This window comes from Cydia strobilella, chromosome 10 (genome assembly GCF_947568885.1).
Source record: "Cydia strobilella chromosome 10, ilCydStro3.1, whole genome shotgun sequence".
Taxonomy (NCBI): Eukaryota; Metazoa; Arthropoda; class Insecta; order Lepidoptera; family Tortricidae; genus Cydia; species Cydia strobilella.
Genome location: NC_086050.1, coordinates 4,123,225 through 4,140,993, shown reverse-complemented (window position 1 = coordinate 4,140,993; position 17,769 = coordinate 4,123,225). Strand labels below are relative to the sequence as shown.

General features: G+C 34.9%; 1 protein-coding gene across 2 annotated transcripts in view; it reads left to right on the top strand.

The window, feature by feature from the left end:
- The first annotated feature begins 12,528 nt into the window (after positions 1 to 12,528).
- LOC134744582 (serine proteinase stubble-like) overlaps positions 12,529 to 17,769 on the top strand; it is a 187,040-nt gene continuing 181,799 nt past the window's right edge. For both annotated transcript variants that reach the window (XM_063678438.1, XM_063678437.1), the window contains exon 1: positions 12,529 to 12,719. The gene's annotated coding sequence lies outside the window, so the exon portion shown is untranslated. The remainder of the gene's footprint in view (positions 12,720 to 17,769) is intronic.

The window sequence follows — 17,769 nt, the reverse complement described above, 5'->3', positions numbered from 1 at the left end:
TTTTATAAAACTTCACTGTTCTTTTCCTGCTTGCTATTTGGAAAATTCTATTCTTTTGCGAGCTCTTAGTATAATTTGAACTCCTCGTGTGGCTTTTCCAGTTTCATACATATCTGTAGAGTTGTAGACCACTAACTGATATGATTCCAATATAATTTAAATATGTCAGGTGCACGTTCGAATTGGCCTGTTAGGTTGTTTTGACAGATCATGCTGACGATAAGTAGGTACTGAAGCCTGGCTTTATATCGGCCCATGATTTAAGTCCCCGGCAAGCTAGGCCGAATTTCACCTTCCCATACAAACGGAGTTTCGTTCTCATTTTAAAACTACGTGTTGGATTGTAATAAAACTTTACACACAATGACATGAGGTATGTTATATAGCTCCAGTTTATAAAACAAACGAAATAGAGCAAAAACAATTTTGTATGAAAAACTTAAATTAGCTGTATTTTTTTTAACTATGCCATATCTGAAGATTCTGAAGCCACATAAACTAATTACAGGCATAGATATACCTTATCCTATTGTAAGTACAAAGTTTCAGAGCAAACTAGCTACTCGTTTTAAAATAAGAGCGTAACTACGTTTGTATGGAGAACCGAGCTTGCCGGGGACCCTTAAGGTACCGTTCGGGTTCCGACACTTCCGACTACACCAGCATTACTGTAGCAATACTACAGTAATGCAGGATACGAAAACTCATAGGTTAAAGGCCTTCAAAAGACTAACATATTCTGTTTTCCTTTGCTTTGTAGTGTTTCCTTTTTCCACAGCAACATTAGATGCAAATTTTATACGATTTCCATTCCAAGTCGCACATATGATTCTGAAACTCTTACGATAGCGAACAAGAAACATAACAATAGTTGGACGATATTTTCTTATCAGTTGACTTGAGAATCGTTTTAAATACAATGTGTGTTTACTTTCTTTTGAGCTGGTAACCTATTTCATAGATGGAGATGTAGGTTATGATGTTACTATGGATCTTTACTCCTGTTAGAAAATTGAGCTTCTAAAGCCAACTTCTAAAACTTGCTTCTAAAAAATGGTTTAAAAAAAGCTAAACTTGCGGTGTCAGTCTGTGAATGCCTTGACAGAAATATGCGGCATGAGGGGTCAAAGAATAAAATTTTGAAACAACCTTAATTATGAGAGCTGCATATTATTATCGGTAGTGCATGTAAAGTTTCAGGGATTGAGAGTCTCCGGCAAGCTCGGCCGAATTTCACCTTCCCATTCAAACGTAGTTCCGTTCTCATTTTTAAAACTACGTTTTGGATTGTAATGAAACTTTGCACATAGAATGACATGAGGTATATCTGCTCTATTTCGTTTAATCTATATACTAGAGCTATATAAACTAATTACAGACCTAGATATACCTCATCTTATTATATGTGCAAAGTTTCATTACAATCCAACACGTAGTTTCAAAATGAGAACGAAACTCCGTTTGTATGAGAAGGTGAAATTCGGCCGAGCTTGCCGGGGACTCTTAGCTAAAGGGCCCGTGTGCCCAGCATTATGTGAACAAGCTACTTATCCCTATTGCCTTGGTATAATTGGCGCACATACATATATATGTGTACGTATATAACGTGCTAACTAGGGCACTCACTGCGACCTCATTATCGTTAATTAACGCACCGCAAACCGCGAGAGGCATTTGAACTTGCAAAATTTAATCTTGATTTGATATTTATTCGACTTTACTCACAGTTTCACACTCACATTTCCATCTTTACCTCTTAGACGGTTGGCAGTCTCCAGCCGTACGTTTCTCCAGAAACATCCTGCCTCGCACACTTAAACCACTTAAACTCTGGAATGATCTGTCGCTCGCGGTACTTCCGGACTGATACCTACTTACGACCTTCAAGCCTTTAAGAAAAGCGTACCTACTCCCATCTTAAAGGCCGGCAACGCACTTGCAACCCCTCTGGTATTTCAGTCTATGGGCTACGGTAATTGTTTTCTATCAGGTGATTTATCTGCTCGTTTGCCACCTTTATCATAAAAAAGTGTACTTAACTCGCAACAATATTTCTATGATGAGTGATGCTTGAGGAAACCGCTAATAACACGATGAATGTTTCTCGCAATGTATTTCACTCGCACTAATGTAGATATTCACTCAGAGAAATATAATATCAAGATTGGTTTAATACAGTATAGTTGAAACGCCGATGCCGCTCAGTGGCGGGCGCCGTTGGTAACTTACACCTAAGGTGAGCTAACTTTGTAACTTGGGAGACTATATTGTCTTATGATGATGATGATGATGCTCTCCTGACCGATTTCGGCCACAGCGACTGTGTGCTCTGGAGTAGGCAATTTTTAATTCGCGTTATTAGCGTGTAGCTGGTCCGCTCTCTGGTGCGCCCTTACTCGTAGGTGGCTCACGTACCCTTCTTGCTAAATATTCGATACTAATGTTAATACAGGCCTTGGTGTGGCTCTAAATGCTACTGGTACTTATTTACTTACTTCGGTATTACTGCTGTGGCGCAACAACCCGAAGTAAATCTTGGCCTCCGACACCTAAGACCGCCATGCTACTCGTACTCTGTCTAAAGCCCTTTCTGTCCAGTCGACGGCGCCGAGTTCGCTGAGGTCTTTCTGCTGCACCTTCCGACATCCGATATCATATCTGAAAGGCGCTTCCGATAAATTCAGCCATGCCGGAGCTCCCCGTCAGCTGTCGGACCAATAATATTGTTTGTGTGCGTATGTGTAGGTATAATGCTTGTTGTAGTGTGTTTGACCGCTAAAGACGGCGCTCGGGCGCGCCCCCGCAGCCTAGATCCGATATCGGATCGGATAATGTGAAAACGCTCTCCGTCAAACCCCAGGTTTGATTATGGACATAGATAACTATGTAGCAAAATTACTTTCGCGCAAGTAAGTATATGTAGATGATAATCTTGTTTAGGCAAAATGCTCGACAGCAGTCATTAAATTCTGCAAAGCCCTGTTTGAGATGCAGACGGCGCGCGCTGCGGGAACTGGCTTAATACGACACACGTCTTGCTACAGGAGGTTTAAGAAGATTAGAGAGGTTGACGTTAAAGTAACATAATTAGTGTTAGTGAAATATGTAAAGGGTTTAAAGAATCTATACTAATTACATTTATAATAAACTACGGCGATGATAACGCTTCTCACGTTAGTAACTCCTGAAAACTTGAATATTCCTATTAAGAAGTTCTCTCTGTTGTATTTGTAGGCATTTATAGGCTACGATGACTGCTTGCCGTCAGGTGGACCGTATGCTTGTTTGCCACCGATGTGGTATTGGTGGTAAAAGGTGGTAAAAAAAACGTGGGAACTATGTGTGCAATAAGTTTAAAAACATCAATTTCTTAAACATGTCATCTTTACATTCTCCAGAGCTGTAATAATATTAGTATACTTCCAACGGCTGCTGCAACGGCACCAACACCACCTCCCACACGTACTTGCTCCACGAAAATGTTTTCGCTTACCGGATCACGACTATTTTAAATTTCTGGTTATCAGGTTTCCTGAGGACACCCGGATTTTATTTCCGAACAAATGTGTACCATTTATCTGCGCTAATAAAATTATTTCTCTACTTAAAAGGGACTCAACTGATTAAACAACACATAAAACCATTTATTGCAAGATTTCTAAGCCATGACACACCCAAACACACACTAATATGTACTTTCTTTATATGTGACCGTGAAAGCCTTGATCGGTACAAGTACTTGTACAAATTGAAGGAAAAACTACATCAATCAGAGTGCGTCGTCAGTAATTCAATTTCACCTATACCATCGACACATTTAAGTGACCATTTCTAATCCTTATTGCAAAGGAATAAAGATTAAGAAATGTCAGCTAACTACTTTCATGACAGTACGAGCATGGATTAATGGTACGAGGCATTTCTTTTACTTTTCCTTGGGTTTACAAACGTTCGCCGGTCAGTTCAGAATGCTAGCTTGAAAGTGATGTGAAATTAAGTTAACGGTGTCAAAGTTCTGTAGTCAATAGTATTGACTCAATACCCGGGAACAGATCCTGGCTATTTGTAAAACCCAGCTATCACTTTACAAGACAAGACAAAGCATTTATTGCGAAAATATTAAATACATAATTACATTATATGGACCTGCAAGGGCGCAGCCAGTATTAAATAACAAAATAAAGCTAGGTATACAATAGTTTACATTAAATTATTGCTTATTATATATATATTAATTAAACATTCTATCTTCAAAAAACTCCTGTAGCGTGTAAAAAGACATCCATTAGAAATACACTAAGCGCTTTTTTGAAAAAAAAAAATAGGTTTTCTATTTATTTTATTGGTTGCGGTAGTTTATTGAAGATTTTAATACATCATGTGTGGTCCGGAGTGAAATATATTTAAGGTAACTACCGAACAACTTCATACTCTTGTGATGAGCACACCTTTGACATTTGCGAAATCATCATAAACTACTTTAGTTTACTTTACAATAGGCTACTTGCCTTTAGATAAAAGTAATTGTTCTTTATAGTTACTTTTATTCTCTATAATGCTGTTATGATTTGTGAGAAAATAGATTCAAATAGATAGATAGATAAATCATTGCAATGACACATAATATAAATTTACAAACACCAAAACAAAAAAAATAATAATAATAATTATTACACTAGCAAAGAAAATTAAATTATAAAGAAAATGGCATATTATTACTGAAACAGAAATGAGTAGGTACACAAGTAAAATTAATAAAAGTAGTGTTGCAATGGTGCGGGATGAGGGATGAAAATTCCGGAAAAAAACAAAAAAAAATTCGGGAATTTTACCAAATTTTGTTTTTTTCGGTTTTTTTCCAGTTCTATTCAGAAAAATTAAATACGTTACACACAATGCCACTGATGAGTGATGAGTGTCAATGCCATAAACAAACACATTAGACATGCAACCTTAACCTACCTGTTTAAATTCCTAATTAAGCATATTGAAAAATACATTATAAATAACGCTTTTTTGACGCGACAACTCGATGGCATTAGTAACACTTATATTTATATTATGTACTTACTTACAAACTACAAACGCTACTCTTTGGGGTAATCCAAGAAAGTGTCAGGTACGTGACGCAATTTTTTAATACTTCTGATAAAACTAAGAAGCCGAAGTAGGCATGGTAACGTTTGATAAAATTATTAGCTTTAAATTAGATTTCTGCAGATTATTAGTAGCTGCCATACGCGTCACATCCCCGACAAAGTAGACCTTTTTGTGGAATACTCCTAAAAATACCTAGTGTCTGAAAAACAAATCGAGACAGTAGGTAGACTACAACAGGCCCATATTGACCTGATTCTCTAGTCGTTAAGTAGACAAGTCAAGTGCTGGCGCGAGCACTAGACATCTGTTAGTGCCGCCATACTGGGCAAGTAATGATCCCCTGATAAAGTCGATTTACGACAATTATCGGAACTGACCAATTACGCGTCTATTAAGTGTAAAAAATGCGGGTGCGTAGGATGCTGGTTAACCGGGCGCGAATTCTTGCAAGAATCATTAAAACGCATTTACCTCTATAATGGGTCACTCACGCAACTTCGCGTTTCTGTGGGCGGTGCTCCTGTACTAAAACATTTCTTTTTTAATTTTATACTTAAGTGAGACGAAAACAGTTATTTCAGAAGGAAACGGAAATAGTCACGACCTTTAGAAGAACAATACTATTGAGCTGACAAAGGGGAGGGGTAAGATGACCAAACGAAATGGGTTTATGGAACTTTCAGGAGGAGTATTAGAGAAAACTACGAGTATCCCTTGTCATAATCTCACTTTACATTTCTGCTCACTTCTAGAAAATTTTAAATGCCACATCAAAACGGTAGATGAAAGAACCCTGCTAATTTACGTTTTTGTTTTTGTTTTGTTGTCAGGAACTTTAAAACGTGTTTTGAATTTCGTCGCATTGCGCAAGTTTTGTTCCTGCCGGGCGCACGACTGGCAAATCTAAAGTATATGTAGGTAGGTACTTGCTGAGTTCACGAAAATGTCGTTAGCAGCATGTTAACAGGCGCGCTATTGAGCTGTCAGTTAGTATCTCAATCGTTCAGATGAAAACATGCCATACACGGCAAACACCCTTGTAGTAATTATTTTTGACCACTACAACTTTTTTCATGTCATTACTTAAAAAGGAGTTGTGTGAGAAAATTTCACGGCACTTTCTGCCTAGTGTCGCTGACAGTATGTTGACAGTAGGCGCGCTCACTAATAAGCGGTGGGCTGTCACTCACTGTCGCTTACGTCACTTACGTCCATACTGAAAGAACATACGACTCACACCTATACCTATAATCTCATGATAGTCATGGTTAAATAAGGTGACAGTTTATTATGTTTTGGTACTGTTTAATTGAGTGGTATGCCTCTTAATAGCCTTAGTTCTTCCTTCTTATATAATACAAGTTTTGTTTCTTAGCTCTTTGTACATACAGCTGCACAAGTTTATAGTTTATACCCAATTTATGAATGGAGAGACTTGACACATAGGTACACACCTTTGATTTTTTTCGCAGATGTATGGAGGTTTCCTCTTCCTTTACCGAAAAGCATCTGGTAAATAAAATATTAACTAATATTTAAGTCCATAAAAACGTAAAACGCCTTAGGTACTTCTCATCATTATATTGTTTACTTAAACAGACGCAAATATTTAATAAAATTCATAATTACAAATAAATTATGCCCATAAATTTCACCAGATTATTAATATAATAAATAAATACGCGTTAATTTTAGTCCTCGGTCTTTCCGAATATTGAAAACCATAATTGAATTTGCAAATTTTGCGTCAGATTTTAATAAAAATTCACAATTTTGATTAATAAGATAAATTTCCGCAAGATAAAAACCACAGCCTGCCACATGTTAATAAATAAAACGCAAAGTGTGTCAAGTTAAAGCATATTTTTCTGACAACATATAATTATCACTTAAAAACTTGAAAATGAAGACTTTATTCTAAAGTAAAGTTTCATGTTAATTGTGGCTTTCATAAAGTCGAAATTTTCGTATGATTAATGGTTTTAATATATATACTCTCCATTTAACACAACTGGCATGAATTTAAAATAATAAATTTTGCGAATGGTTAGTAGTTTGGTTAGCGGGTGTGGATTCATGACGCCATGATAGACATAAGTGACATAACTCATAGATTCTATCATTCGAGAAAAGGTAGTTTCATAAGCGTTTAGCATTATTTGCTTTTCTGTTATGGACCTGCTAAAATTGGGTGTTTGAAATCCGTTCGTTGACTAGGTATGTAGAGGTATGTCCGATAATGTTTGTCAAACTGAAAAGTCTACTCAATATATTAAATTTAAGTACCCCGTAAGACCCAGGGAAATTTTAGCAGTACTCTGAAATTTAGAACTTTCATTTAGTTTAAAACATGATCTGAATTGTTCTTGTGATAAGAAACATCAATAATTGTATAGATTTTTTGACCAAAAAAATCTAGCAGTTGCACAATGCACGAAATTTAAATAAAGACCTTCTTTTTTGTATACTTAGTATCAAACTTTATTAACGTTTTCGAGTTTCTTAATGAACCCATTGATATAATTATATGGGATTAATGAAGGAACCCCAATGATTTCGCAAACAACGGAACATTTACTAGATTTAAAAAATCATTTTCACACATAACCACACATACATAATCATCCATGAGTAATCATGTGTCATTATCCTCCTCTAAATTTCCTCCCAATACCAAATTTTAAACTTACACGTCAAATACATTCGAAAATAATCTTTACAACGTTGATATTAAGTCTTCAACTCTTCACTAACATTTAATGTGATCTGATGAGTCCAGTTTGCTAAATCGGTAGGAAATTTTAATAATCGGCTCATTAAGATTGTGTTAGATTAATTCACACGCTCTTTCAAGTAACAGCTCAATTTATTGTATAGCCCAATCACAGAAGTCAATGTCCTCTTTTGCCGTTCATATGTCAATCGGTAGGTAAGAGGCATTTTTTGCGCGTTTAGTACAGTTTCGATGTTAGCTAGGAATGTTAATGATTCCTCACTTATTTTTATTATTTTCTCACGAGATTCTTGGCCGTCAGGGAAGTAAGAGCACCCTTCCGGATGTCTGAGAAAAGCCTACAACTCTCTTTTGCGTTGTTTTAAAATTGTACAATAACTTTATGATGTGAAATTGTGACGACCTTCCGTTTCTTGCCTGTTCAGTTTTCTTTTTAATTACTACGTTTCCTTATCGCTAGGTACTATGTTATTTCTTGGGATTCACTTTCTACGAATTAGTGCGATTCTGTAGTCAAGGCAGCCAGATCTATTCATATTTTTTTGGCATTATTTTATGTAGGTATCTACCTAAAGTTTTTAGATATAAAGAACATTGATTTTATCTAATCTCTAAAGTATGAGTTGAGACTCAAAATCAATACGTCATGTTTCTTAATGAAACATTTAGGTACATTTTTTTTAATTGTGTGATTGCCTCGCTTAACATAACTTTGTAATTTACTCATCTTATATGTAGGTACCTAGTGCTTTGAGATTTTGCAAATAAAATAAATAAATATTATAGGGACATTCTTACACAAATAAGAAAGGTGGGTAAAGGTGTTAATAAGAAGATAAATCAGAATAATATAATGCCATGCCTAAAAAATAACATGCCGCATGCATATATTGATGTCAATAATATTCTTACAAATATCACAATCAAACTTGCAAACCAATACAAAACTAATTCAATAAAAACAAGAAATTAATTGTGAAATGTCATAAGATGTGCAATATATAATAAAAATGTATAAGGTACTTAAGAATTATATTACAGTAGAAATGTGAGAAATAATTCATACAAAGAAATGCATTAAATCGATGTTGGTTCAAGTTTTGAGCCATCCTGTGCAGTGCATTGTATATTTATTTATGGCAAATCACGATTATGCACTATGAGCGCACGCACAATGTCTTTAGCACGTAATGATCCATCGATCATTGCACTTAATTGATCTAGTACTTCAAATATATATACGATGATGATGATGTTTCTAAACAGGAATAACAATGAGGTCACATTGTGAACTGATAATTCCTAAACGTTTTTGCAAAAACCTAATTTCCATCGATGGTAAGTTTATAGTGTTGCTATTAATATCAGTTTTATTTGAGTATGAGGCCAATTCAAACTTGTAATTTGACATCAAATTGATGTCGTTTTGTTACCCGTGCGTCTCTCTCGCACCAATGCGTGTACGGACAAGTATACGAGCGAAATGCACGCGCGAATGATATTAACTAAAAGGCGCCATTTAGATTGAGTTTGTGCGGAAAGAGAACTCGCGGCCCAATACATTCCACTTCTCTTTCCGAACAGACTCACATGTACGTTCTAATTCTAATCCATCATTCGCTCGCCCTTTTTCTATCACTTGGGGTCGGCGCAGAATGTATTTTTCCTCCATAACTCGGGCATTCGTCATCTCATCATTTGCCTGCTTTCTTTTCATATTATCTTCTCTCACACAGTCCGTCCACCTTTTCCTTGGTTACAACCAAATTTGCATTGCCTCTTACCTCTACCAACCTTGCCTCTTACCTCTACCTACTATTCCCTCCACATTCATTTCTAATACCTATGCGTCACATGACTCATCCCTCCTCCGTATCACATGCCCGTGTTACCATGCTAGGCGATTTGATGTAAGTTTTTCTGTTATGGGTGCAACTTTCAGGCTGCCTTATATACATATATAGTATAAGAGAAATAATGGTTTATGAATTTGGCCGACTAGCCGACTAGTCGGCCGACTAATCGGCCATCGGAGCGCCGATTAGTCGGCTAGTCGGCCAAATCAATAGTCGGTACATCACTATTATATACTCGTATTCATTGCTTATTTTATCCATTCTCGTCACGCCACACATTCATCTCTACCACATCTTAATCTCTTTGTATCCGTCATTTTCAGGGCCCAACCCTCTGATCCATATATGACCACAGTATAAAACGTTCAGTGTATAGGTACGTTCGAATCCGTGACGCACTTACTCTCAAAATATATTATATTAGTTTAGGTACGGTGATACCTACTGTAATTGGAATCAATTTAGGCTATAATATTAAGAATCTGAATACGCCTCCTGGTAAACGCTTGGCAAAATTGGATTGCTTTTAGCAAGTCGTCGTCATAAAACTGCATGGTGCGTAGTCGCAGAAACGGTGAATCCTCCGTAAATTCAGCGTTTAACCGTCGTTTTATAGTGTTTACGATTCCACTAGTTTATAGCGTAGGCACTGGAGTACTGGACCACAGACCTTTTTTGATGTCAGTCGTTTTGTTGATGCCAGTGATTAATTAAATATCGACTCAAGTGTCATCGATATCGATATCAAGTAATTTCTAAATCGTTAAAACAAATATCTTTGAAGAAAACTATTTTCATTAAGAGTTAGTTACGTTAATTTAATTTCAAAACCTACTATAAGTCGATGCTTATAAAATGATGACGTAGGTAAGACCAAAGAGGATATAATAAGATAGAGCGGTACTGTCATAGTAAATTTTGTAACCACTGTAAATTCACTGCCATCTATCGACACTAAAAATGAAGATTTATAAAAATACGTTAAAATGTATTTAAATATGGATAAATGATTTTTTTATTTGCATTAATTATTTTTATATGATTTTGACCAATGTTTTTTAACGGATATGCGTTAAAATTATAAATAACAAACGAAACCGTCAACGCCCTCTATACGAGAGTAGGCCAAAACTAGTGGCGCCCTCTGATCGAGAATCAAATTTTCGTGATTTTCGAGGCACGTTTTTTCCTTAGACTGTATCCATCTATTACGGATCTATCTTTGGTAAGACATAAGTAGTAGTATGACTAGACTTATATTGACCGGGATATAGACCGTGATTACCTTTTGTATCCCGTCACCCGTGAACATGATGCATGTAACTGCGTCGAAATATCGGGAGCTCACAAATAATACAAAAGGTAATCACGGTCTATATCCCGGTCAATATAAGTCTAGTGAAACTAACCGTGAATCATTCAAAACTCTAGTAGTAGTATGTATTTTTTTATATATTATTCGATGTAATCTTTATTATTGTCAGAATGCCTAGAGTTAATGACAGATATTTAAAAAAAATTGAGTTCTTGGAATTTGGATTTTATTTCAATTAATCAAACAATTGAATTCGCACTTTTTAAACGTCCGTCTGAATTGCACTGTCACATCGGGGTATGGTGGTAAATTAGAAAAGTGGTGCAACTAGCCTTTTACTAGCTTAGCTTTTGCTAACTTTTTTTTAGCTTTTTTGCTTGGCTTTTGCTAGCTTTTTTATTAAAGGTTTGTACTCACATGAGTAGGAAAACTCCAAAAATCTGCACGATTTTTAATTGTGAGGTTTGAGGTTGAGAAAGATAAAAACATAATTCTCTCTATAAATTTATTTGGAGGAATAATTACTATTGGGTAAATTACGTGGCAGTTCTTATAAGACAACTTTACTGGAAAACTGTTTGAAAATAAATATTCCCACGATTTTCTGGTTTCATTTAGATGAATAATGCCAGATGCACTTACACAACTTGAACTACTGATAATTTACAAAGCACGGCTGATACGATACGACGCACGCATCGTCTCTGACGCCGACACGTCTAAAATCACTGTTTGATTAAGGCAAATACGGCGTTATCGTTAAAAAGCGTCATCCTGCCTTCAATTTGGTAAGTATTAAAAAAAGTATAAACACTTTATTGCACATAGTTGATTTAAAAAAGTTTAGTACAAAGGCGAATTACAATACATTCACCTCGGACGCAAACTCGACAAAAATATGAGCATGTGAACTATGAATAACACGAAACTATTAATAAAACTAAATTATTGTTTGATATATAATAAATATTATAATTTTATTGTAATCTCGATGACGTGACGTGTAAACATATTAAGTACTTTATAAATAAATAATTGAAAAAAAAAAACAATATTTGTATATATTCTTCGTAATTTAATATTTTAAAATTCCTTTTCCGTGTGTTGGCGTACCTAAGCTGTCAACTTATGAAAGGAACTTGTAAAATAAACAACCAACAATTCAAATAATTTCCGCATCATGATTAGAACTCCTTTAGTAAAATTGTCTCATAAAACTGCGATGTGCGTTCATTTCACCGTTTCCGACGCCGACACCCATTAATATCACTGTTATAAGCAAATTAGCTATTATCTTTAAAAGGCGCACTCCAAGAAATCAATCAGACTGCAATTCAAGTGATTCATGCATGTTAAATACATCATACTAAATTCAGAATCCTAAATGGCTTAATAATTAGGTAGGTGTAACCGCGTATAGCATCCAAAAAAGTAGCCTAGTAAGAGAACAGAGAACTAGGAACAAATTTTTAGGATGCTATTTATCCTAGTTAGGATGCTACTTATCACGATTGAATTAAGTAAGGTGTATCAAGCGCTTTAGTAAACTCGTCTCATAAAACTGCAAGGTGCGTTCATTTCACCGGCGCGAGCGCCGCCAGTCTCGCTGCAGCCGTCCTCGTTCGCGCACGCGCAGTACTCCCGATCAGTGGCCTGTGACAGTGACATGGTTTTGTGCTTTGAACGGATTTAGTTACGTTGTTTTTATTAACACGTAAGTTAAATTATTTTTTTAGTAGGTAGTAATTTAAGATTGGTTGTGGATGGTGTTTTTTAAAATTCACAAAAAAAAGTTTTTGAAACTATGTTACGAGTCTAAAAGTCTTACGTTAGAAGATCTTAAGTAAGATTCTGTATACCGTATCTGCGTATCGTGCGCGCATTTAAATTATTTAGAAATCCAAGTCGTCACTTGCAAAAAAATGCACGAAATCGGCGGAGCGGCGCGCCGGCAGATGCGCGCCGCCTGGAAGAGCCTGAGAAAGTGTGAAAACGCACTTACCCGGTTTTGCCATTTGGCGTATGAGTGTTACGGTATTAAAGGGGACCTCTGACTATCAGTCCGCCGGACGATATCGGCCTGTCAGTTAAAACAAAAATTTGACACTTCCGAACAACTGACAGGCCGATATCGTCCGGCGGACTGATAGTCAGTGGGCCCCTTAAGAGAATCAAATTTATGAGGATTTTATGTACCCCACTAACTGCATCGGACGATGTAACTGCGAATTGGAAAATGTTGGTTTGAGATGGAAATAATTGGGTTAACGTTAAATCTTAATGCAAATAAAATAGTGCGTAGTTTAAGTGATGTTTTTAAGTATGTATTTAATTATCAAGAAACTATCGTATACTTATACAAAGGAGGTGTAAAGAAATAAAATTAGTATATACTTATAACGCCAACTTCTTATAAAATTTGTTTCCATTAACAACACGCACATAAATGTGGGTAATTCTATTTTTTTTTTGAAGTGGTAACAAGACGGAAGCTAGTTATTGATTAATTCTATAGTTGATTAAGTTGTATGTACCTAAAACTGAAACTGCAGTACATAAAACGTTTTTTTAAATGTATTTATCTTGTCTTTCTAGTTAAATAAAACATAAATGTTATACAACGTTGATTTCAGTATTGTTAATAAAAAAAATAACTACATTTTACGTTCAATATTCAAGTAATACGATTTTTTATGTTAGAAAGTGTATCAAATATTTCACGATATAAATTTAATAATAATAGTACAAATTATACGGACCGAATTATGACTGATAAATATTTAGAATCAAAAACTAACGTAACTAGTAATTAATTAATTATAATATGTGACCATCACATCAATCGGGATTTCAGTAAAGTTTTGTGAGTTGTGATATTTTTGCTTATTTGTGTAATGAGTAGTCATGTTTAATACATATTCATATGTCATTCCATGACTAACAAGACTTTTGACAAATTAATTATTTTTTACCTGTCTGCCAAAGCCTGTTGCGGATTATATCATTTGTTAGTAGGTGGCAAAGCCTGTAGCAGATTTATTGTTGTAAGCACTTGACGAAGCCGGCGTTGCTGATCATGAACAATGTGTTGTATATAATAAATTAATCAATTATTTTTTTAAGAATCTTGGTCTTCGCGTTAAGCAAATAATTAATCTTACAAACAAATCTTAATTTTATTTCAGTTATGAGTTCATTGCAATTATTATTTTTACATAGTAGCCGGTTGTTTGTCTTGGACTTATTCTGAATTTTATTTATGCGCTTTCGCATCTTGTCTATTTATGTGAATAAAACTGTCAAATCTAGTATACAATAGACCAAACATATGCTGTCAAAATTTTCGAGGAATAATTTTCTTACAACAGCTTCAGAAATCATTTAACCGAAACATATATATTATCTTTAAATTTGGGCTTATACACAAACGCACATGTTTGTTAAAATTATAAACAATATGCAACTGTAAGAAATCTTTGTCTATTATTAAATTTAGTTTTACGTGATATTTGGTCTATTTATCTCTCGCGCGCGCGCAGCCGCATCCAGCGATGATAAATCCGTCCGCGTCGAGTATGTTAGTAGCGCGAGTGAGAGTTAGAATGTGTATCGACTGGCCATTAATACGTATTATTAACGGCTTAACTTGGCACATAGATACTTTGAAAAGAACGGTAGGAAATAAATTGTAAATAAAGGTAATCGACAAAGGCTAACTGAGAAAAGCATGTATCTGTAAGTAAGCGTTTTTTGCGCTCATCACACAACAATTGCCTATTGTCCACAAAAGTGCGACAATGTTTAATTAAAACATGCACAAAATTTTTGATTAAAACTGTAAAAACAATATATTTAAAAAAATATATATGATTACAAATAGGTACCCTATTTTTGATATGTATTTTTTTATGGCAGATATATTTGTGCTCAAAGAAGTTAATGGTGTAAAAGTTAATGACTGTATAATATTAACTATTTATGAAATTTTAAATAATAACTGAAAATTTATTACTTGCCCAAAAAATAAAAAAAACTTCTTTAAGAAAAAAGTGGCTTATATCCAAATCAGTTTTATATTTTGGATTATAATTTGTTATAAAAAGGTAATTATTATCGGGTGAAGTTTTTAAACATCTTTTATGCAGCTTTTGAAATTTGTGTTTGATTTTTTTCTTTGGTGATTTCCCTGTTTTGTCTCGCGTATACGAGTTCTATTTTAGAATTATATCTATTCACATTTATAACAAAGTGCATCGCTAATTCCATTAGGTATTTCGTATCCTCATCTTTTCTTAACTTAAGTATCCTAATCTAAACCGTTTTCCCAATTACCTATTTTATATAAGCCCTGAGTTACTATGGGCCGTACCGACAAGGCCTTTCATTTGATGTTAATGGGCGACTGACAGATGCAAATGACGTTATAATAATGCCAAACTTTGACATTATTGTAACTTTTGCACCCGTCAGCCGGCCGTTAACATTGTTACGAGAAAGGGTAAATATAAAATTGTCTTCGGTTACTCATGAAATAAAGCTATAAAAACGGATTATATCGCGTATATCCACATTTATTTGATCTCAATATAGGTACCTGTTATTATCGCGTATATTGAATTTATAATACATCCCGACGGCGTATATATCTTTACTTGAAAATAGTTGTATTGTATAACTAGCCTTATGAATCGATTATGCATGTACAACCAGCCTCAAAGTTTATAGTTTATGATGGTTTATTATTTTTGTATGTGGGTATTTTTGCACTACATAGTTTTTCCTCAGTCACCCGTTGACAACGAACGCTGTAGAGGTGTAGAGGGTTCGAAACGTCGGCATGTATTATAAATTCAATATACGCGTTATAATCCGTTTTCATAGTTTTATATCATAAGGTAAATGCCTACTTTGTCTAAAAAGATGACACCGGGCCTCAAGATAATTAATTGGATAAATATCTATTCTGTTGTACCGTCGTCGTTTAGTTAATAATATAATGGCAATAATAAGTTACGAAATAAAAACATAGTCCAGCTTCGCAAACATAAAATCCTGGCAAATGTCACAGTAATATTTGTAGGCTTAAAGCGCCGCCATTTAGACGGTAGGAAAACCTTTTTTCTGCAAATTATTTCATAATGTATCTATGTATGTGTGTTATGCGTACTCAGCCAACGATATATATAATATATAAATACTTAAATACATAGAAAACACCCATGACTCAGGAATCACACAAATAAATACATATTAGTATCCGTGTGTATTTCCTATTTTCATTGACATTGGTGCAAGTACAAGTACAAATATTTTAATTAAAACAATTAACTACCTCTTTGACGTTGGTCCTTCGAGACGGATCCTTAGTACATTTCTAAAATGTTTCTCTAATAAAGATACCGGTATGAACCTTAATGAGAATGCTTAGACATCACTACCGTTTAGTTACTAACAGGTCAATTCGAACGTACAAAATGGCATCTAACTGATTCAGTTATCGTGCATTTCGCTCGCACTTGTACGTACATGTATTGACACGGGCGATACGCACGGTAACTAAATAACATGATTCAAATATCATTCTGATGTCAGTGTACGTTCGAATTGGCCTGTTAGTTGCACTGCGGAAGATGCGTTCTATTCGGAGTGCAACTCTCGCCAACAATGTTAAATGACATTATATTAAAAGTATTAAAATGCTTGCTTAATTATTAATGATGTCTTGCAATTTGAATAAAACCTTGGATATTTTAATTGGTTACTTACCGTATGACAATTTAAATACGTAACGTTTAATACTTGATATTAATACTTTGCAACAAGGAAATTTTTTGTTACCTATTTGAATAACATTTCTTAAAAAAACTATTTTTTTTAGGAACAGTTATTTTTTTTCGACTTCAAGACCAAATAAATTTTGCCATAATTTAACGATTAAAAATTCAACTACGATTTTGTTTGTATGGTGTTGGTGGGCCTTAGGTGGTTAATAGGTGAAATGGGTACGTGACCAGAAGTTGATGATATCAATAATTTCTTATCATTTAAGAAAAGCGTTATCCTAAAGTGCTTTAAAATACTAGCCCTTAAAATGCAACTATACACGAATACTAACGAATTGAAAATGGCTCAAAAGGTTTTCACTTTAAAGCTTAGATTAGATTGTCACCATCACGCGTAATCGTTAACTTCCCTTAACAAATAAACAAATGACAGCTCAACTTCTCAACGTCTCTCGCTATCTTTTTAATGCAACCAATGATTCCACTTTAACATGGTACAATCACCATGAGAGGTGGTAGTGTGCTAGGGACCTATTTGACCTGTCTCAATGAATAGTCGTGAAATGTTATAGAGCTTGTATGAAAATTAGGAAAATGTTAGGTACAAAAAAACCACGAAGCGCTTCGAGAAAAGGTAGGTAGTGCCCTTGCGCTTCGCTTTGATCGTCTTGGACACTACCGTGCCACTCATGGTCACTGACGAGTTGAAGAGAATATCAAACATGATTATTGTGACACTAATCAATTCATAGAAAAGTAACATGCATATAATAGGGTATTTGACTGTATTTAAAATAAATTATTTTACACCATGCATGAAATAAAGCACCAGAAGATTGATAGAGAAACGTAGATAGCAATTATTTTTAGACAATTTCTATTTTAAAACCCGTATAAAACTATAAAGAGTAGGTAATTTGATTGTGGCGCCACGTGCTAGTGTTTTATATAAATTCCATAGTAGAATCGTTTTGACAGTTC